This window comes from Stegodyphus dumicola, chromosome 10 (assembly GCF_044657685.1).
Source record: "Stegodyphus dumicola isolate Sdum_Otavi_A_Nest chromosome 10, ASM4465768v1".
In the NCBI taxonomy this organism is placed as follows: domain Eukaryota; kingdom Metazoa; phylum Arthropoda; class Arachnida; order Araneae; family Eresidae; genus Stegodyphus; species Stegodyphus dumicola.
In genome coordinates this window covers 89,992,901-90,015,675 of record NC_140777.1, presented here as the reverse complement: position 1 = coordinate 90,015,675, position 22,775 = coordinate 89,992,901, and the positions used below count along the sequence as shown (strand labels likewise).

At 32.9% G+C, this 22,775-nt stretch overlaps 1 pseudogene across 1 annotated transcript in view; it reads right to left on the bottom strand.

Annotated features, from left to right (window-relative positions):
* LOC146995020 (cullin-5-like) overlaps positions 1–22,775 on the bottom strand; it is a 430,616-nt pseudogene that overhangs the window by 217,122 nt on the left and 190,719 nt on the right. The window contains exon 16 of the transcript XR_015043473.1: positions 18,899–18,961. The product of XR_015043473.1 is annotated as a cullin-5-like (transcript). The remainder of the gene's footprint in view (positions 1–18,898; positions 18,962–22,775) is intronic.

Sequence of the window (22,775 nt, the reverse complement as noted above, 5' to 3'; positions counted from 1 at the left end):
AAATTTTACGAGTAATTATTATGATTAAAAAAATTAAATTTCAAGTGGGAATGAAATTAATTTATGTAAAATCCAAGTTGTCAAAATTTAACTGGATTATTTGAAACCATGCTTTTTATTCACCATTAAAACGGTGTTTGCGCTTAATCATAATAGAATACTGTACTTTTATTTTTTTTTCGTTAAAATGAAAGTTCGGCTTTAATTCTCCATATTAAATTCATATAATGCAAAATTTTCTGTAGTGTTAAATTATTCATAAATTATTCTCTGTATATGATGAAAATTTACATACATATTATACTCCTTATAATTTTGTAGAATTAAAATAAGCTGTGTGGCCAGTATTCCCTTTCACCTCCCTTTGTCACACTTATACAAAGGCACTTCCATTTCTTGCGTAAATATAAAAACAAAGATACATACATGTATATGTTTTTAATTATATTATTTTGATTGACTCTCTGTACTATATATATATATACGAATTTAATTCAGCCGGAGACGAAAATGAAATGTGTTCCGCTACTTAAATTTATTGTTCAATTATTTCTTATTCATTTATTTTTTATTTTATCTCTATTCATGACGTATATATCGGTGTGGGTTTTTGTTAGTGTGGACTTTTATCAGCGTGCCCTTCTATCTATGTGGGCTTTTATCTGTGTGGGCTTTCATCAATGTGCGCTTTCATCGGTGTGGGTATTAGTCGCGTGGGCAATTATCCCAGTGGGGTCATTTTTGTGGGCTTTTGTCGTGTGCACTTTCGTCCTTTTGTCTGGTCACCGCATGGACTTTATGTATTTCCTTCACAATGCATTTTGCTGTGAAATGACAAACATTGTACAGTTAATAATTAAAAATAAAAGTATGTTTTGACTAACAAAACTAAAGAAAGGAATATTTATACATGATTAATAAAAATTAATTATTCATGTAATATTATATCTAGAGTAAGGTACCATCCTTATACTCATTATTGGAATTGTCGTATATTGATACTTTGATACCCCCCTTACTTTGTTTAAAAATTTGAAATTAGATTCCATTTACTCAAAAACCAGTATTATATTTATTTGTTCCATCTGCTTAGTTACACTTAAGTGATTAAAGTTCTAGTCATTGTACAAGGCATATATAATAAATATGTTTTTCTCCTATCTAAAATATCTATTTGTAAAATATCTTTTGAAGTAAATCTTTTAATTATAATAATGATTAATCTTTTATGTGGTAAGATTATGTAAATTATGTATGGATATTAGATTTAAGTGACTGAAATTTAAAAATTTCAATGGGAAAGTGGTGTTTACTTGGAATATTCCCATGATTCTCGAGTTACCTGGAGTCTTGTTAGACAACAATGCTGCATAAATGTACTAGACCGTTTGGCAGATGAAGCTACTATGTATTTTTCTGCATTGCATGGAAAATAGAGGTGTGTTCTTATACCTGTTACCCATCATCTGGCTCGTAAGTATGAATAAAATATTAAGATACTTATTTATTGATCTATTATTTATTGAAAAATATTTTTATGATATAAATCCAGATGTATTGCATAGTTACAAGAACTATCTATTAGTTTTCATGTTAGTTCTAAGCTTTATTGTAAATTTTATTTTTTTACTTTGAAAAAGAATAATTGTGATGAAATATTATATTCTGGACGATTATATATCTCTAAACCACAGAATTTCTAGCAGCAATTTGCCATCAGTGTCAACATTAAAAAATCATTATACTGAATAATTCACCTTATAGCTGTAAACTGCTAATATTTTGATACAATTGGACATATTATTTTAGGATATGTCTCTTAATCTTCTCTTAACTCGTTCCATACTCAAATCATCCCCTTAGAAGCTAAGATTGATAATACTCGTCTCCTCAAGCAACAATTGGATGCTGTACGAGTCGCATCGGACATGGACCAGCATACACCTCTTACGGCAAAAGCAAACTGTGATACATTGAAAGTACTGGAGCCCCTTAAGGGTAAGTGTGTTTTTAAATATCTCAGTATGCTAAAAAAACCCTTAGATAGCCTTGCTAATGCTTTTAATGATAATTTTAAGTTAAATATAAAAAGAAAACAACATGAAATCTCGGATAATTCAAACGCTAATTCTAACCACGAGGATGGTAAGCCTATAAGGCATACATACGTATAGTATATTTTTCAGTTGCAATACCTTATTACCACTGAGAATTTTTTGCGATTCCCAGGACGCCATAATACAGTCAAAAAGTCATTAATTCAGACACCCATAATCCGGAATGATCTATAATCCGGACCTCAAAGCTACAAACTTTCTGCGCATGCGTCGCGTTTACGTGTGCTCGTAAGACCTTTACGGCTGTGACTTTGCCTGTGCACATGCGCATAATACGTTTACGCATGCGCGTTTAACGTATAACTGACGGTATAAGCTGAGCTAAAATTATCTAATTCAGTTAATGTTGCAGATTGCGTTGTTCCTTAATCTTCGAATTGGATCAGGCTTATTATTTTTTGCAGACTGTTAGAGCAATTTTATAAAAGTAAGCTTGAACTTTCGATTATGTCAAACAGAATTTCCGATATATATTTACTAATATGTACAGGATCTACAAAGCAAAAGTATGTTTCGAAGTCCATTAAACAAAAAGTGGAATTGCTGCAAAAAATGGAAAAAGGCATATCCTTTGTTTCTTAACCATTCCGAAATCTGTTTATCAATTTCATGCTGCTCTGCGGGGGGGGGGACATCGCAGCGCGCAATGAACTGGAAGTTGATTTGTCAGCACTATCCTTATCTTCAGGGCAAATGTTTTTATTTTATTCGGCTTATAATTCCTTACTAAATGTAGTATTTCATCTCGATGTATTCCGTCTTTGATATGATTTAAATCAAATTCCTTGTCATTATAAATATCACAAGTACACAACAAATAGTTTTCTGGTTGCAATTTTCTAATTTCGACTATGCTTAATGTATGCTTTACGCATGTGCTTGTTGAAAGAAATGTTTAATAAAGTAAACAAATAAATATTAAGCTTTTTTTTTTGTAAATTTTGATACCCTTTAGATCATAATTGTTCTTTATTTCATAAATAACGGTTTCATATTTTTAATTGTATAATTTCTGCATGCCATCTTACCAGATTTAAACTGATGATCTATAATCCGGAATCGCCAAAGTCCCGACGAGTCCGGATTAACTACTTTTGACTGTATTTACAAAAATTCTGTGGAACCCAATAAGTACTGCGCAAATCCGACACATGCGTGAGTGAAACTGTCAATTTTTTCTTTTGTACACTTGCAGTTTTAGGTCACTACATTTAATTTCTAATTTTAAGACATAGAACAATGTGAACATTTTAAATAAGTAACAGATGAAATGACAGCGTCACGTGCAAAGCAAGAAAAATGAACGTTTCTATTATAAAATGAAGGCGTCGAAACGGATTCATTTTTTTTTCTTTGTCTGTATTGCCATATCTATTTTAAGATGTATTGTATTATGTAAAAATATTTGGTAATTGTAAAAGTATTATAATAAATTAAAGAAATATCAAAACTGCTAAAATTCTAGGCAACCCCCTGCTGCAAGTCCAGCGACTCCAGTTTAAGAAACCCTGGTATAGACAGACAACCCGGCGAAATTACGCCCTAATTGAGATACAGACATAAAACTTATATCAAAATGATGGGGCATGCATTTGCAGTTGAAAGCAGCAAAACACATCAAAATGGATCATTAACTTTCGAGTCGTGTGATTTTGATGCGGCTTGCTGCTTTCAAAAGCATTTTCCTACAACTTGCATCCTATTTGAGATGCAGATATAAAATTTGTGGAGCATGAAATTGCTATTGAATGCAGGAAACCGCATCAAAATCGGACAATCGGTTCCCGTGTAAAACAGATTTTAAAAAACTGTAATTCTTAGAGATGCATCAAATTTCATTGCCATGAAAAATATATTTCGTCCTCTGGACCCTGAAAACGATACTAATTATGTCCAGAATGCAGTTAACACTGTAAATCAACGAAGCACTTCAAGTCAAAATTTACCTACACCACCACAACCAAAAGTTGTTCCTCCAGTCAAAAATTCTACAATGATATAACCAGGGCAAACAAGTCCACAATACCAATTTTAAATCATATCAAATCCGAAGAACACAGGAAAAGGCCTAAAACCATCCTCAGAGACATACAATAAAGGTTTTTGATAAACGTTTAATTACTGTAAAGGCCCTTATTTTTGCAGGCCGTAATTTTCACAAAAATGAATATATCGGTGATTTCGCGAGTTGAAAATTTCACGAATTTTATATGAACAGAACAGAAAGTTGAAAAATTTTAAAAGTACTTAAGTAAAGTTGGGGGAAAAAAAAAGTATTTCGCAAAGCTTTGATTTTTGCGATTACGACGGGCTCACGAAAATAAGGGCCTTTACACCAGTTTAAAAAAGACCCAAAAAACTAATTAATTATTCTTTAACTAATTATTGTAATATACCTAATTGCCTAGCTTAGCACCAAAAATTGGGAAAATTAAAATTTTTATTCCTATCGGATCACTAATTAATATTGAAGCAGGCTTAATTTAATTTTTCCATCATGTCCTCTACCCCCTCATTCACTCAGCCATCCCTTTAAATTAGTATGGATTGAAGACAAGAAAGAATTTCAACCAATCACAAAAATGCTGGTGGAAAAAATTGAAATAAGTGAGAGATGGAGCGCTTAACGAGGATCCTTAAGCGCTCCATCTCTCACTTTGTAATCACAGTTCAACAGCTTTCGGCCATGAAGGCGGTAGCTATCATAATCATACCACACACTTTACAACCAATCACGTTCGTCTCGATCTAGTTACTCAACCGTAAACCACACAAGGATTTTTCGCCGATTTAATGGCTATATCCAAACTAAACAATAAAATTATCATAGGTAGAGACTTTAACTCACACCACAAAAATCGGAACTGCAGAAATGATAATTCAAATGGTCACATTGTTAATCAATTTGCCTCAACGGCCAACTTTACTGTTGTAGCTCCCTCCTACCCAACATGCTATAGATCTGCAAGCATTATTGAATTTTTCCTGCTAAAAAATATTTATCAACCATCAAGGATAGAAAGATTACGTGAACTATTCTCTGATTATAACCCTGTTTTAATGGAGGTGAATATCAGTAGCTATAGTACATCACACAAAAGAGCCTTTATTATGAACTGGGTAGCTCTAAACAACACTCAGTACCCGTTACCCGCGATACACAGTGAAGACGAGTTAGACGCAGTTATCGAAGATTTTACTAGCACACTTAACCGTGCTCTGAAAAATAGCAAGGCGGTCCCGTTGACTGGTAGGGCCAGAGATCCTGCTATTAGAGAACTTTTAGCTAACAGAAAGAGAGCTAGAAAAATATGGCAGAGGACCAGATGCCCAGAAGTTAAGAGAATTTTAAATCGGCTCAATCAGGAAGTCAGTACACGCACAAAACAAATGGTCTAGATATTTAGAATCACTCTCTACTGATGATCATGTATATGGAAAGCTGCTTCTAGATATAATAGATGCTACACAAATATTCTGCCCCTTAATGGCCCCTCTGGGATCACATACACAGAAACTGAGAAAGCTGAGTCACTAGCTGATCACTACGCTACTCAGTTTTACATTAACATCTCACACCCAGACACAGAACGCACAGTTAGTTACACTAACAATTTATACTTTTCATAACCAAAAACAGACAACATCCGTCTTGCTAAACCTTCGGAAGTTAACACCGCCACCTCCATACCTGTCCCTTTCAATGATGTTCGATCGATTATTGCGGCTTCCCCGCTCTCTCCAGATGAGTATGCGATGAGAATCGCTACTCAGACTGAATCTGCTCTCATCTGTAAAGAGTACTCGTCCCCATTCATTGTCTCTCCAATTCCGGTGTTCCCGGCACCACAGAGAACGCCTTCTCCGATGGGCAGGCGTTAGAGGTACACACCGTACAGGGCGTCGTGCAAACAGACCACCACCCTGCAGTCTTCTGGCCACGGTAAAACGCGATATCTGTCGTCCAGTCGCCTGCGTCGTGTGTCTAGCGATTTCTCCCGCTGTCTGCCGCCTGTTTCTTCTGGCCTGTAAGGCAATATACCGGTCATCTGCAGGTGTGGTTCCTCGTGAACGACCACTACTAAACCCCCGGATAGCTGTTCCTGTAGTTTTAAATTGTCTCCAAAGTCGTGAAACGATGCTGTGAGCAATTCCGATCTCTGCAGCCACACTTGTCACACGGCGGCCTTCCTCCAACTTCCCAATGACCTCGGGTAAAAGCATCCAGATGTCATCTAACAGATTGATTATTCGCCATTTCTCGCCGAGGCAGCAACTCAGTGTGATTTTAACTGCTATACGGTGTGCAATCTCTTTGCCAGAAATACTGATTTTACTACAAAAACTACACGACAATTTTGAAATTAGAAGCTTTTCTGTATGAATTCCACTCTAAAACAATGCAAGTGCAGTCTTGACGATAAGAAAGTCAAATTTATTGAAATTTAAATTTGTATTTCCATTTTAATTTTCATTTTCCTAAAAACATTTGTCAACTTTGCAGGATTTCATCTTCAAGTATATATGTACAGACATTTAAAGTTCTGATGTATTAACATCTCGTGGAAATACACCTATCCCTCGATTTATACAGTACTTACCTGTTTTACATGATTTCAGTTTTACACAGTTTAAAAATTAACAGATTTCAAAAACTTAGTAAAATAGTATTTGCTGCATAAATGCAAATACATACATTTGAAGTCATTTTTTAATCTCATTTCTTTGGTAACACTGGTGGCAACAACAAGGATGGGGATTCCCCGTGTTAGGGGAATCTCAATAGTATGTATATGTATTTCATAACAGTAAAATTTTAAATTATATGGTTCACGCGAACTAATGCAGTATCAGTATTTTAGCAGCAAGGATTACATCATTTTTATCTACATATCTGAATGTTTACTAGCAAGTTTTCAACATTTATAGTTTTTGTGGCATTTTTTATAATTTATGTAAATTTTTTAAAGTATTATAATGCCAAAACGATTTTTAAAAAAAAATCAAAAATGAAATTAGAAGCAAAAATTAAAATATTAGATCATCTATGTAATAGAGAAGGAGTAACAAATGTTGCTAAATTTTACTCCATGAACGAAGCCACAATAAGGACAATTAAAAAAAAAAAAAAATGAAGACTCTACTAGAAAAAGAATTAGATATGGGTAGAAGACGAAAATTTAAAATGGATTCCAATTGATACTGATGCTATTAGAAACAAGGCTTTAAAAATTTATAAAGCACTTAAGAATCGGTCACTATCGACTTTGTCAGATGAAAAAAAGGTATCTTTTTCCACAAGTCATGGTTGGTTTGAGAGATTTAATAATATTTAAACAAAGGCATTCTTTACATAATCTAAGATTGAAAGGAGAAAGTGCATCTGCTGATTCGAATGTAACAACAATATCCAGCAAAATTTGCTGAAATCAATTGCCACGATCTCCTACATTTCTGATCAGATCTTCAATGCTGACGTGTCTACGTTGTTCTGAAAAAAAAAAAAAAAAATACAGTCAAAAGTCGTTAATCCGGACTCGTCGGGACTTCGGCGATTCCGGATTATCGATTTTTCCGGATTATAGATCATCAGTTTAAATCTCGTAAGATGGCATGCAGAAATTCTAAAATTAAAAATATGAAACCGTAATTTATGAAATAAAGAACAATTATGATCTAAAGGGTATCAAAATTTACAAAAAAAAAAAGCTTAATATTTATTTGTTTACTTTATTAAACATTTCTTTCAATGTAAGTTGTTTAAGTTGCTTCATTTTATGTGATACTAATACTTTCTCTTTAATTCTATAAACAGACATAATTTCTTTTCAGTTAAAGAGTTCTGCTGTTCAAGTCCCGTTAATTGCTGTGCCGAGAATACCGACTAACTGGTCAATGGAAATTTTTTCGTTTTCACTAACCTCTCTGTCACATTCTTCATGTCTTTATCCATTTTTTTCAGCAATTTCACTTTTTGTTTGTTGGACATTGAAACATACTTTCGTTTTGTAGATCCTTTGGAAGTTCCAGCATCGGAAATTCTATTTGACATAATCGAAAGTTCAAGTTTACTTTTATAAAATTGCTCTTACAGTCTGCAAAAAATAATAAGCGGGATCCTATTCGAAGATTAAGGAACAACGCAATCATTAACATTAACTGAAATAGATAATTAGATAATTTTAGCCTACACCGTCCGTTATACATTAAACGCGCAGGCGAAAACGTATTCTGCGCTTGCTCACACGCATATGCGCAGTAGTCAAGTTCTTACGCGCTCGCGTAAAACGCCTGTGCTAACGCGGCACATGCGCAGAAAGTTTTTAGCTTTGAGGTCCGGATTATAGATCATTCCGGATTATAGGTGTCCGAATTAACGACTTTTGACTGTACCTTGCAAATCAGCTAGTGGTCATAAGGTAGTGAAAAGTCATACAATTTTTTTCTGTTGCAATGCTTCAGGCAATTATATAATGAAACCATTGGTTATTAACAAATCAAAAACACCATGTTCATTTAAAGGAACAAATATAAATAACCTTCCCTTTTATTGGATGCCTAACAGGAAAGCACGGGTCACTGCCATAAGGTTCAATGAATGATTTCTTACCATGTTTGTCCCAGATGTCAAAAATTATTTAGGTAAAAAAGGATTGCCTTTTAAGACTCTTCTTTTAATAGATAATGCACCTGGTCATCTTCAAAATTTACAACACAAAAAAGTAGAAATAGTCTTTTTGCCCAAAAAATACAACTTCTTTATTACAGCCATTGAATCAAGTAATATTTTCTGGCTTTTACAACATTGTGTATATCAAACAAACCTTTAGGTATATTTTAGAAAAAATGGAGAATAATGAATCTTACTCTTATGGATGCTTGGAAGAAATTTACAATCTTAGATTGTGTTGGACTGTCATATACTCAGATTAAACAATCAATGCTCAACGCATGCTGGAAAGCAATACGCTGGATGTTGCTAAAGATGAGAATGATAGATTACCATTAGAGTGTGAATATTCTCAGATCACTAAATTGGCTCAAATTGTAGTAGGAGAAGGTTTTGAGGATTTAGCTCAAGCATATATTAAAGGAATAATGGTTGATGAAGAACTAAATGAGGATGAGTTAGTTAACATGATTCATGAAACAAATAAACATGATGAAGACCAATCTGAACCAGCTGCATTCACAGCTAAAGTCATCAGTGTAGGACTTGAATTGGGAAGAAAATTAGGTAATCATTTTTTACAATATGACACAAATGTCGAATGAAATCTCCGATTCCAAGGGGAGCTTAGTAAGTGTTTAAATCTATATACGGATGTTTAAAAAGATTTAGGGGGACAAAAAAACAACAGGCAATTGTTAATTATGGATTTCATCATGAAGTCTAGTCGATGTGAGATCTCCCCTAATTTATCATCTATTGAAGCAGAATTGTATCACGAATACTCAAGTGATGAAAGAGACATCATACCAATCAAGAAGAAAAAACTAATAATTCATGAAAGTGATGTCAGTCCAAAATCAACTCTAAATATGAGAATATTTGTAGAAATTTCCTGTTCTTTCAATTCGAGCCACAATTTTTCATAAATGCTACATACTTTCATTACATTATCAGGTTGCATACTTCTGATGTCTGTGTAATTTATTTAATTGATGATGTAATTTATTTAATTGATAACTAAATATACTCGATTATGTTTTCACAAGGCTTGCTAATGTTTTTTTAAATAACACGAAAATAATCATGCAATGCAATAAAAATAGAACATCATTTTCCTGCCTCAGAATATACTACTAATAACAGGTTGTTTAAAGAGCAAAATATACAAAATTTAAATTAAATAATTATTTCCTTTTACTCAGTTGAATATACATTTAATTCATAAACATGTATATGCAGATAAAATTAGCTATGTCAATAAAGTTCTGCAAAGAATAATGAACGTGATCCTATTAGTTAAGTGTTGCAACTTTATTTCATATGAAATATTTTCTATATAGTCATTCCTTAAAAGTAGTCTCTGAATAATTAAACCAATTAAATTTGTTTCTAAATGTACTTGGGTTAATTGATAAAAGCAAGGCTTTTTTTTAAATGGCAAGCTGATTTTTAATTGATTTCATACTGAGATACATCATTATACATACATTAATAAAATAAATAAAATTCTAATTATGTTAGGGCAGTTTCCATTTTGCTGGTGTTTACTAAAGAAAATTTTACAGATAGCATTTTTAACAAAAACGCTGTTTATGATCATTTAAGATTTAAAAATAAATAAATAAATAAATAAAGAGAGAGAGAGATTATTTTGTAAGTATTCATCAAGAATATTTCTTCCAATTTATGTTTTCGAAGAAACGCCTTTATTACACCAAAGTAAAAAAAAATTATCCCTCTACCAAAACTTAAATCTGTATCGATTAAAAAAGAACAGTAATGCGTATTTAATAAGAACACAGGAATAAATTGTATTAAAACTCAAATCTATTTGTAAATTGTTCTTCTCTAAACTTATGCTTTGAACCTGAAATATTTTGAATGAAATAGTGCTTTTTTATTTATTTTAAGACTTGATCTATTTTAAATTTACCTAAAATACCTAAAATAATTATTTTAGCTTTTCAAGAGTTTCTTTTACATTGCTGAATTTGATGAAGGTGTACAAACGGTGCCAAATTCTTGGTTTTGGGCTGATATGGATAAATGACATATGTAATATGAAAAAATGAATCAAACTGAACAAAATGATTGCATCACATCAAGCCCCAGATTATTGAGAACTTTGGCAATTTCACCGGGTTCTCTAAATTTTTGCATCGACAAGTATGATATTTTCTATAATTATGTGTTCTTGTTGCTCATTTTTCTCACTGTATAATTTAGAAAGCTGAATAGAACATGGAAAATGCTGTTATGAATGACATCAGTACCAAAATATTTTTAAAATATAGTAACATCTCCATTTTTAGTACTTTTATCCATAAATTATTAGTACGAGTTGGTAGTTTGGTTTTTGAATCTTAACATTATTTTAATTACCAGACTAGTTGTTTAAAAATAGGAATGCATGTATTAAAAAATTCAAAAATTAACAATCATATCAGGATATAATATATATTTGCTTTAACATTTAACTGCATTTTTTTATACAAATTTGATGCTCTCAAAATCTATTCGGTCACCTTAATTTTGCAGTGGAAAAATAATGAAATAGTATAATCCTACAATTCGAAACCATAAAAATTCTATTTGATTTATTTATTGAATAAATTGTTGCAAAATATCTGAAATTTGCAGAATTTTATAAAATAATGTAGCCATGACTGTTAATTTAATTTTACATCAAATATTTCGATAATTATACATGAGCAAATAAATGCTGCTAGAACATTTAGATGTTTAATCTAACATTAAACGATTATTTAATTCATTCTTTTTGCTTTATGTTAAATTATTGTTTATGAGTGATAACGGAAATTTAAAATTTTCAGTGAAAAAGGCATAGAAAAGTTAAAGTTGGCTATGAAGTTTTCAGACATCGAAAAGTGCAGAATTTGGTGCGGAAACAACAAAAAAACAAAAAAAAAAAAAAAAAAAACCACCAGCGATTTAAATTCTCCGATTCTTCAGATGAGTAAAAAAAGTAAACAAGTAAAAAACAGTAAAAAAGTACTATAGTAAAAAAGCTAGCAGAGCTGTGCTTGCCATTGCTACCAGAGTGCACACAAGGAAAATATTTTCAACCAGAATTTTCTGCATCTGTTTTAGCTAGTCCTCACTGCAAATCTGAGGACTAATACTCCAAAAGCAGGCTCATCAGAAAGACCCAATAAAGGTTTTGTACTGTTGCATTCCTGTACAGGTTCATGCAATTTGGAGTGATTAACGATGACACTTAATAAACACACAATGTATTTGCCAGTATTATTCAGGACATCTCCAAAAACATGTTTACAGTGGTCCAAAAACTGCGACAAGCACATTGAAACAATCAGCAACAGAGCCTTTAGGCTGTAACAGTGAAGACAGCTTCACAGCAAAGTGCTAGAGTACAGCTCCCAACTAGGTTCAGTCTTCTCAGAACTCGACGTACTGTCGAGATTCTCGACGCTACAACTCGCGATGCACTCCACAATAAGCACTAGAATACAGCTTCTGACTCAGTTCAATCGTTCTTGGAGCTCAACACACTCCAAGATAAGACTCGATGATGCACTAACTCGCGATACATTAAGAGACTCTCTCTACGCACTCCCCAATCAACTCAATACTAGACTGAAAATCAACTCGATAGACTCGAGATACTACTGCTACTCCGCATACAGGCAGGGTTTATATAGCTTTTAGCATGCATTCGAGAACATTCTAAGTCAAACCAGTAAGAACTCGTTCTAAATGGTTCTCCATCCGTCTACGGCATATTGCCAATTTCGCTGAAAGATGTTGCCAAATGGGTGATTTCTCGCCAAATCTAGCAAATCCTAAACCTGCTTTGTGGGAAATCTATCTTACCGCAGCTGGAAATTTTTTAACAGTAACTTTCTGAATTTGCCAATAGTCAATTTTTTAAAAGTGTTCTGTTTTCAGGTTTTTAGAATAATTATGTAATAAAGACACAATAACACGCCGAATAAATACTAATTCAGAAGTCAAACAACAAAAATCAGCGTTATATTTACAAAATTTTCACAGTGACTGTTTACTGTGAAAATTTTGTAAATATAACGCTGATTTTTGTTGTTTGACTTCTGAATTAAATATGTAATACCCTGACCTTTTCTCTTCCGCAGAACTTCAACATCTAATCTTAAAAAATTTAAATTCTTTATCTAGATTACAAATATTGCAAGAAAAGGTGGAGTTGCTGAAAACTCCTAACTGTGCAATCAACCGAAAAATTCAGAATTAAATATATTCCAATTAAAAACTGAATTAGAGCTTCAATTTTTAGAGAGAATGTTTCTCAACAACATAGCTCCTGTGGTATTGTAAAATAATATTTTACATTAATCCTAATAGTTTTTTTTTTTTTATTTTATTTTGTTTACTTTTTGCACACATTTTCATTTTATAAAGTAATTTCTGTTACGTTTTTGCTTAAATGAAATTTTCTATTTCAGTATTATCTTATTTTCTTTATATAAAAACTAACTGCATAAAATGTACTAAAATACAAATATGGAACTCAAAGCAATGAAAACGTTATGATTTTATAAATAAGTTTCCATTACATTTGCATTTTATTTTGAGGAAAGTTAGATTTCTTGAGTGTTCTGTGAAGTTGAAATAATTTTCTTAAATGATAGAATAAGAAATCTTGTTGGTTATGCATTTATAGATTAAAGTCAATTTTTATTTATATATTTATTTATTTAGGTCAATGAATTGAAACATATTAATGTTAAAGGAGACTAACGTAAACATATTAATAGTAATCGTAACAAATATTTTGAAGTGATGTCGGACACGCTAGCCGAAGAGTACAGTTGGGTAAGTGAAAAAAAAAAGGGGGGCATTTAAATCCCTGAAGTTATCATAGGTTATTTTACATAAGTCAACATTTATAAATATATTTTTATGTACATCATCATTTACAAAATATCTTGATAACTTACATTACGTATAATATGAAATCTGCCAAATTAAGTCACACCCAGCACCCGTAGCTCTCAGCCTGAGTCAAATCTTAATTATTCAAAAAATCGAATAAAATAAGACCAGACTTCCATGAATAGTGCATAGTGCTACTAAATGCATATGTGACCATCCCAGAAGAAATAAAGCAGGTAGATATTAGCATCTGGAAAGATATCCCAATGCATGAAGGAAGAGTAATATATTTAGTGTATGAACCTGTTATGTCAAGAAGACTTTAAATGAATTAGAAGACAACATAAAATAGCAGTTTTATCTGATCGCAAATGTTTAAAATGTTATTTAAAATGTCTAACTTTTTTTTATTCTTAAAATGATGTTTAATCCTCATTTGTTCTGCTATTTAATTTTTATGATGTATTGTTACTTAGTTTGTTATCTATCCACTTGTCAGTAATTGAGCTGAATTAAGTAAAGCTTTGTTCTTTTACATTATATTTTACCGCTCGATCAGGCCGACTGCCGTACCAAAGCACTCGGGTTCGAATCTCGGAAAAGGTTCGGGGGTTGTAAATGCATAGTGTCTGTGCATCATGGGGGCACCCAAAATATGCTGCAAGCCGAAAAGTTCTTTCAAGAAGCTGATCGTAGGGAAAGAGAACTTGAAAATCCTTGGACTCGTCCTCCGTGTGATAGTTGCATCGCAAAAATGTTATGGTTTTTAATTAATTGACTTTCTGTTTAAATATGCAGTAATTATAATTAAAAATTCACAAGTAAATTTTCCATTTAATGTATTTTTTAGAGATAGTGCAAACTCATCTCCCTGCAACAATTGAAAAGAAAGGTGCTACTATAACAGTTAATCTCAAAAAGGTTGGTGGGTGGTAAATGTATAGTGTCTGTGCAGCATGGGGGCACCCAAAAAATGCTGCAACAAAGTTGCTACTACACTCATGTCCATAAATTAAGGATAATTCGGAGTCACGCGGAAATCGAACTCTAAAATATACTAAAATATCACCTGTAACATCACAACACACATCTTCAAGAATCATATGCAAATTTTAGGAAGTAACCAGATGACACCGATGGTACTTCACAATGACGAGAATGTAAGAAAGTGATATATAACGAATACAGGCAAAGAAGTAAAATTGTTCGCAGGCACTTTATAAGCATTTCAGTGCAATAACCAAATAGTTCGCAGGGGCTTTATAAGCATTTCAGTGCAATAACCGACAAAGGACGCATTTGGATGATTTTTTACGTGGTAGAATTATCGGCCGTCTGGAATGTGGGCGTACCCAACTGGAAGTATCAGACAAACTTGGAATTGCCCAGAGTGTCATCTCCAGCCTTTGGCAACGATTCCCAGATGATGGTAATGTGAGTAGACGTTACAGCACAGGTCGCCCCAGAGTTACAGCGCCGAATAAGGACCGGTATTTGGCAGTTACTGCCAAAACAAACAGGTGGAGCACAGCCTGAGACCTGCCTCGTCAGCTCTCTTCAGCCACTGGTACGACAATTTCAAGGCAGACCGTGTACAGACGCTTAGGGCAGATTGGTTTATATGTTCGTAGACCTGTCAGATGCGTTCCACTTACTGCAACTCACTGTCGCCTGCGGTTAGCCTGGAGTAGAGAGCATGCACTGTGGACACCGCAACAGTGGGCTTGTGTGATGTTTTCCGACGAGTCCAGGTTTAGCTTGCAGTCTGATTCTCGCCGGACTTTCATATGGAGAGCTCCAGGTATTCGTTACCACCAAGAAAGCATCATTGAACGACACCGTTACAGTGGTGTAGGAGTGCTCGTTTGGGGTGGAATTATTCTGGGTTCCAGAACTGACCTTCATGTTCAAATTGGAATCATGACAAGCCATATCTATCGGGACGTCATTCTGGAACAACATGTACATTTGTTTCGGGGTGCCATGGGCACACAATTTGTTTATGGATGACAACGCCAGTCCTCACCGTGCAAATATCGTAAGCGAATGCCTTCAATCGGAGGATATCACCCGTACAGACTGGCCAGCATTCTCACCAGACTTGAACCAGTAGAACACGTGTGGGACATGCTTGGCCGACGAGTTGCAGCCCGTCAACCTCCTTCTACATGTCTACCGGAACTTCGGAGTGCATTGCTTTTTGAGTGATGTAATATCCCCCAAGATCAGATCGATAATTTGATACTCAGATGCCTAGGCGTTGTACGGACTGTATTGCATCGTCTGGGAGACATACAATGTATTAACAATCAAACCAACCATGTAATATTGGTTTTTTGTAAATAAGTTTTTTTTTTTTTTTTTTTTTTTTTTTTTTGGTAATTTGCTCCAGGGAGAAAAAAAATCGCTAATTTTTTTAATAATATCAAACATATAGCATCTGTTTTTGCTCTTTACCTTTTGTTTAATAAATAAGCTTTACAAATAAGTCAAATTTGTTTTGCTTCTAACTTTTCCTTTGCCTGATTTTGCATTATCCTTAATTTATGGACATGAGTGTATAACAGCGAGTACTTTTGTGTACAGAAGCTGTCTTCAAAGCTTAGAATCTAAAATTTTAAGTTTGTATTTGTTTTTACTGAATTGTAAGTATTATAAATTCATATGTTTGGAAGCGTCCGAGTTTCAAAAATAATAAAAGTATAAATGATAAATAATAAAGCTTCAAAATAGTAAATCAAACAATCATCAAAATGTTTAGTACCTATTTAAAAATTTGGAGCTTTCTTTCAATTTTAAAGTAATTTAAAATTTAATAAATAGCTTTAAAACTCTTGCCAGTCACTGCTCATCTCAATGCATATAATAGCATTATAATTTTTTATAATAATAATGCATATTTTGTTTAATTTCATGAGGCTGAAGGAGACATTGTAAACTTATATTATGAATACGAGTCATATTTTGTAAAATTCGATGAAAGGCCATTCGAAAAACATGTATACATTGACAGAATTGCCGATATAAATAAAATATGTTATTAACAATATTAACTTCTTATTAATTAAGAAAAGGCTGCATTAAATATATTAAAAGGATCTTTTAAAATTTTTGCAGGAAATGAATTTAAGTTTCTCTTAAGTGAATGGATATTTTTATATCTTTATTACCGTATTTGCAGGCGCATAAGGCACATCCCCCTTTTTTTATACACATTTCATTATAATGAATTTACAGTATTTTAAATATAAATACAAAGTAATACTTTATACCCACAATTCATCTGGGGAAGAGCTTTTAATTTTCTTCATCAAAACCTAAACACTCATCACCATAGCTAAATGAAAAGTCACTTGAAACCTCTCCTAAATCAGCATTCGAGTCCTCATACAACAGATTGTCCTCTGTACCATCCAGTGTATTAATAATGCCACACTTCATACATGATTTAACCTCTGCCTCTGTTTTCACAGCATCCCAAGATGCTTTGACCCATTCACAAACTTTCCAAATGTTAGGCCTTCCCCTTCTTCTTGATGGTGTAACCTCAAAATTTGAAGCCTGCATCCAGCTTGCATGCTTTGTTACAGCAATTTCAACATTGTTTTTGAACCATAATTTGCCAACAAACTTAAGAAACACCAAACAGTTGAAATTTCCCACACTTAAAAGTCGTTCGCAAAAATTGCAGTTTTCATGCCAGATGCACATTTACTAAGCTCTCCGTAACTGTAATATTCCCACACATCGCAAGGAAACAAGAAAAAAATCACATAACTCCAAAAAAAGAGGAAATTTCCAGAAATTAATGCAATCAAAAACTGAGTATCGACATACAAGATGCACCTCCTTTTTTTCCCGACTTATTTTCAAAGAAAAAAAGTGCGTCTTATACACTAGAAAATTTGCTATTTAAAACTTTCTTACATTTATTGGAAAACAAATTGTTTTATATGCTTAATTTCATTCACATAACTATGCTCACTGTAGTTATTGGCTATACTAAATATTTGAATGAAGAAATGTAAGTTTTATTTGCACAAAAACTATTAGCATGTGTTTTATAGCAATACACGCAAGTACACAAAAGTGATACACAAAAACTATGAGCATATAGTTTTATAGCAATTTATGAGAGCAAAGTTTTACATAAAAATGTAAATGAATCATAAACGCATCTGTTATATAATTTCAATACAATGAGATATAACAATAATCACTGAGGAAATCTGATATGATTGTGATGACTATATTCAATAATTAAAAAATTCCAAAGATTCCAGTAAGATTTTAATAACTGGAAGAGTAACTTCTTACTGGATCAATGAAACGCTTTTCTGCTGTTATCAGTTTTACTGGAGGAGATGTCTGAAATACTGCTATTGCGACATTATACTGATTAAACTAATGTAACACTGTGCGACACCCACACAGATCTTTAAAGCAGCAATTCTCAACAGGTGGTACACAAGATAAAAAATAGGTGGTAGGCAAAGAAACAAAGTTCAAAAATTCTATGAAGAAAAAAAGAACAATTGTTAGAAAATTCCTGTGATTGCACTTCCACTGAAGATTTCATAAATAACAACTTTTGGCTACACCGAAAGAAAGAATTTAAAGGCATTTCAAATAAAGCTAAATTTTTATTGCCTTTTTGCACAACCTATTTGTGTGAACAAGGATTTTCTTCCATGTTTTATTTGAAAAATAAATACAGAATAAAATTAAAAGTGGATCACACTTAAAGCTAAGTGAAATAAGGCCAGACAAAGAAATTGATCTCTCTTAAACAGGCCCAAATTTTACACTAAATTTAAGTATATAACTTAAATTTTGATAATTAAAATGGTAACCAATTCTTAATTAATATTTTTTATGTGTGCCTATTTAATACAGATAGCCAATAGCTTGTGCAAATGGCAAAACGTTTATTTTTTCTATTTATATTGAGAAACTGAATAAGTATTATAAAATGTACAATAATTATACTGGTTGTACTAAGGTTTTTAAATTTTTGTTTAGATGGTATGTGTTAGTCAAAAGGTTGAGAACCGCTGCTTTAAAGCAATTAAATTTATGTCACTTTGTGAAGTTATACAAAAGTCGCAGTGTGACATTAACATCATTATCGCAGCATGACTTTACTACCATACTCAAAGACAAAGAAGCAACAATAACAAAAAAAAGAAGCCAAGAGAAAAAATTGGTATCTTACCTCTCAGCCTCCACATCCACAGGGCTTGTTTGCTCACATCCTCTTCTTGGGCGCTTCGCATTCCTATAATAAACAAAAATAGGTACAATTTTATTACCGAGACCATAATAAACCACAGTGACAGTACATGCATAAAAGCATCAAACTTGGCACACACATCCATTTAAATCATAAACTGACATCACATAAATTTAGATACTTCTAAATGCAAGTGAATTATGACTGCACATAAATTTAGATAGCTCTAAATTTTAATTTACCACTGAAATACTGGTATACTTTTTAAACTTTTTAAAAGTGCATCGAATCTATCTATTTAGAAATTGCCAGAGATGAAAAATTTGCAATAAAATTTTGACAAAGAAAAGGCATCATTCATGACTGTGTGTGATTATGACAAAGCCTCAAGGGCTATCTGCCTGTGCCTTTGTGGAGCACTTTCTAAGGGAAACTGGCTTGTATACACGTTACACATGGGGAAAACCACGAAAACGCCCAGCCCGTTCCTGGGATTCGAACCTCGGAACGACTACCAGCGTTCGGCGACTCCACCGCTCGGCCGCTGGTGGGCCTCATTCGTGATAGAAAATTAGGCTTAAACTATAGTCCAAGAACCATGAAATGAAACCATTTCATCGATAACTCAACAACTAAATGGCACCTTTAATCTTCTAGGTGTATCTACGGATTATTTCGTATTGAAAGATGGCTTTCCAAATCACGACACGCAGAATATTCTTGTCAGATTTTGATAAATACGAAATGGTTTCGAATGAATGCGGCAACTGGCAGTAGGGAAATAGCAATCAATAGAGAAAGATGTTACAGCGCGAGGTTCATAAATAAAAACCTCGTATCCAGCCACACTATCTGCCGACCTGTAGGCGATTTTCGTGCCGAAACCGAAAAATACTAAGAAGCCTTCGACCGAAAGCTTTGTGTATGCAAAAAGTTTGTGAAACAAAATTTCTCTTATAAAATAAAATGCAATTTGCACTGAACCCATGAATTACTTTTAAAGAAATTAATATCACCTAATTTACAAATAATTTCTTTTAGCATGGAATAAATACTTAAACAGGTATCTTACAATTACATGAAATAACGTAATCTTTAAAGGCATTGATGTATACAATATAAATATTTGCTTGTTATTTTATGAAATAACAGTGTCTGGGAAGCCCACTCAAATATCCTGTAGAATTTTAACAAATTATTTTATAGGATACAAATATGCATCTGTTTTTTTATGAAATATGTGAAATTCATGCAAATAAAATTAAGGATTATGAAATTTATTTTAATATAAATAACTCTGCAAAAAGAAATATTAAGGAGACTTTATTCCCCTTATTTTCCTATTATTGTCATCATAAAAAAAATAATAGCATTTATCTTAAAGATAATTAGCTTATTTAAAAAATACAATCTGTAAGCACTTTCTTTAACTCGATATAAGATCCATTTATTTTAAATACTTTTCTAAAACTTTTTATAAAAAATAAGAAAATAATGTAAGCACAAACCTTGTGGTTGAAAAGTTAGGCAAACCTTGGGTTCAGTACCCCTCAAATAAATAATGAAAACAATCTCAGATTTTATAGGATAAAAATTAGGTCCAAACGGGCAATTTTTTTCATTTACAGACAATCATTAGATGTTTGGGCTAATGCTACTTTGGACTAAAAGTATTTAAAAGCTACAATTTCAGACAGACTGTCTTGCACACTTAAAATACAAATGTTTTATTAATTACACTGCTTGCCTTAAAAATATGTTTCTTAATCAAAAATTTGCTAAATTTTTATAAAACATAAACTAATACTTATAAAAGAGCCTGAGGCAATTTGTTACAATTAATTAAATTGTTCAACGTTGTTTAATTAATTGTTTAGGCGGTCAGAGCCGGAACAGCTAATGAAGTTTATGAGACTGTGATATTACTTTCGGTTTTGTGAAATGAAGAATTACATAGGATACTTTCAGATTGAAGTTCTGTAGAAACAAAAAAGTAAGTACCATCCCTCTTTCTGAAGCTCCTTATTTGTTTATTGACTTTTGGTAATTAAAAGGTCACTAAAGGAGATATCAGCGAAAAAACATACATTGAAAACAAAGTTAAAACAAAACGTTGCCGACAAAAATATCCAAAGAAGTGATTTGGAAGTGCTGAAGAATAAGTTTAAAGTGTTCGAGACAAAGATAAATTCCAATTTCGATTCTTTGTTCGGGTTATGTATTGAAGAAAGTGCAGTCAAAAGTCTTTAATCCGGACATCCATAATCCGGAATGATCTATAATCCGGACCTCAAAGCTACAAATTTTCCGCGCATGCGTTTACGCATATGCATAATACGTTTACGCATGCGCGTTTAATGTATAACGGACGGTATAAGCTAAGCTAAAATTATCTATTTCAGTTAATGTTGCAGATTGTGTTGTTCCTTAATCTTCTAATTGGATACGGCTTATTATTTTCTTTTAGACTATTAGAGCAATTTAATAAAAGTAAGTTGGAACTTTCGATTATGTCAAACACAATTTCCGATACTGGAGCTGCAAAGAATCTACAAAGGGAAAGCATGTTTCGATGTCCATCAAACAAAAAGTGGAATTGCTGCAAAAAATGGATAAAGGCATATCCTTTGTTTCTCTAACCATTCCAAAATCTGTTTATCAATTTCAAGCTGCTCTGTGGGGGGGGGGGGACGTCACGGCGTGCAATGAACTGGAAATTGATCTCTCAGCACTATCCTCATCTTCATGGCAGATGTTTTTATTTTAATCGGCTTATAATTCGTTATTAAATGTAGTATTTCATCTCGATTTGCTCCCTCTTTGATATGATTTAAATCAAATTCCTCGTCATTATAAATATCACGAATACACATCAAATAATTTTCTGGTTGCAATTTTCTAATTTCTATGCATAATGTATGCTTTACGCATGCGCGGGTTGAAAGAAATGTTTAATAAAGTAAGCAAATAAATATTAAGATTTTTTTGTAAATTTTGATACCCTTTAGATCATAATTGCTCTTTATTTCATAAATTACGGTTTTATATTTTTAATTTTATAATTTATGCATGCCATTTTACCAGATTTAAACTGATGATCTATAATCCGGGAAAACCGATAATCTGGAATCGCTGAAGTCATGACAAGTCCGGATTAAAGACTTTTGATTGTATTGATGCTTATGTAAAAGAGAAAGAAGAGATTGACGATATTGTCTTAGATGTAGAAGTCGAATTAAATCGTAAATTAGCTAAGCTTTCCAAAGAAATTGAATAGGAACCTTTGGTTTTCACGAATGCTTAGGTCAATGTTAAATTATCCAAAATTATTTTGCCAACGTTTTCGGGTAACTTACACGAGTAGCTTTCACTTAAAGATATTTTTTAGCCAGTGTTGATTCAAATCCTAATTTAACAGATGTGGTCAAATTACAGTACTTAAAATCTGCGCTAAGAGGAGATGCTAATCGTATTGTTCAGTCAATATCCATAGTTGACTCTAATTATAAATTAGCCTTTTCATTACTAGAAGAAAGGTTCTCTAATCACCACGAACAAGTGTATGTTCATCTGAAACGATTTATGAATATGCATCCTACGCAAAATGAGTCTGCGTCAGCAACATTAAATGTAATTGACAATTAGAGACTCTTTCACTGAACTGTGTTATCTTCAGTACAGTGGCTTTGTTTTGTATTAGCTGAGAAATACTTGGCGACAGAGCAGAATCTTGTCTAATAGCGCATGCGCCACTAGAATCGCCGCTGAAATATATTTTCGATAAACTTGATTCTTGATGTACACATTCGGAGTTGCGAATCATATGTTACTCTGTAAGAAAGAAAGCTAGCACTAGACT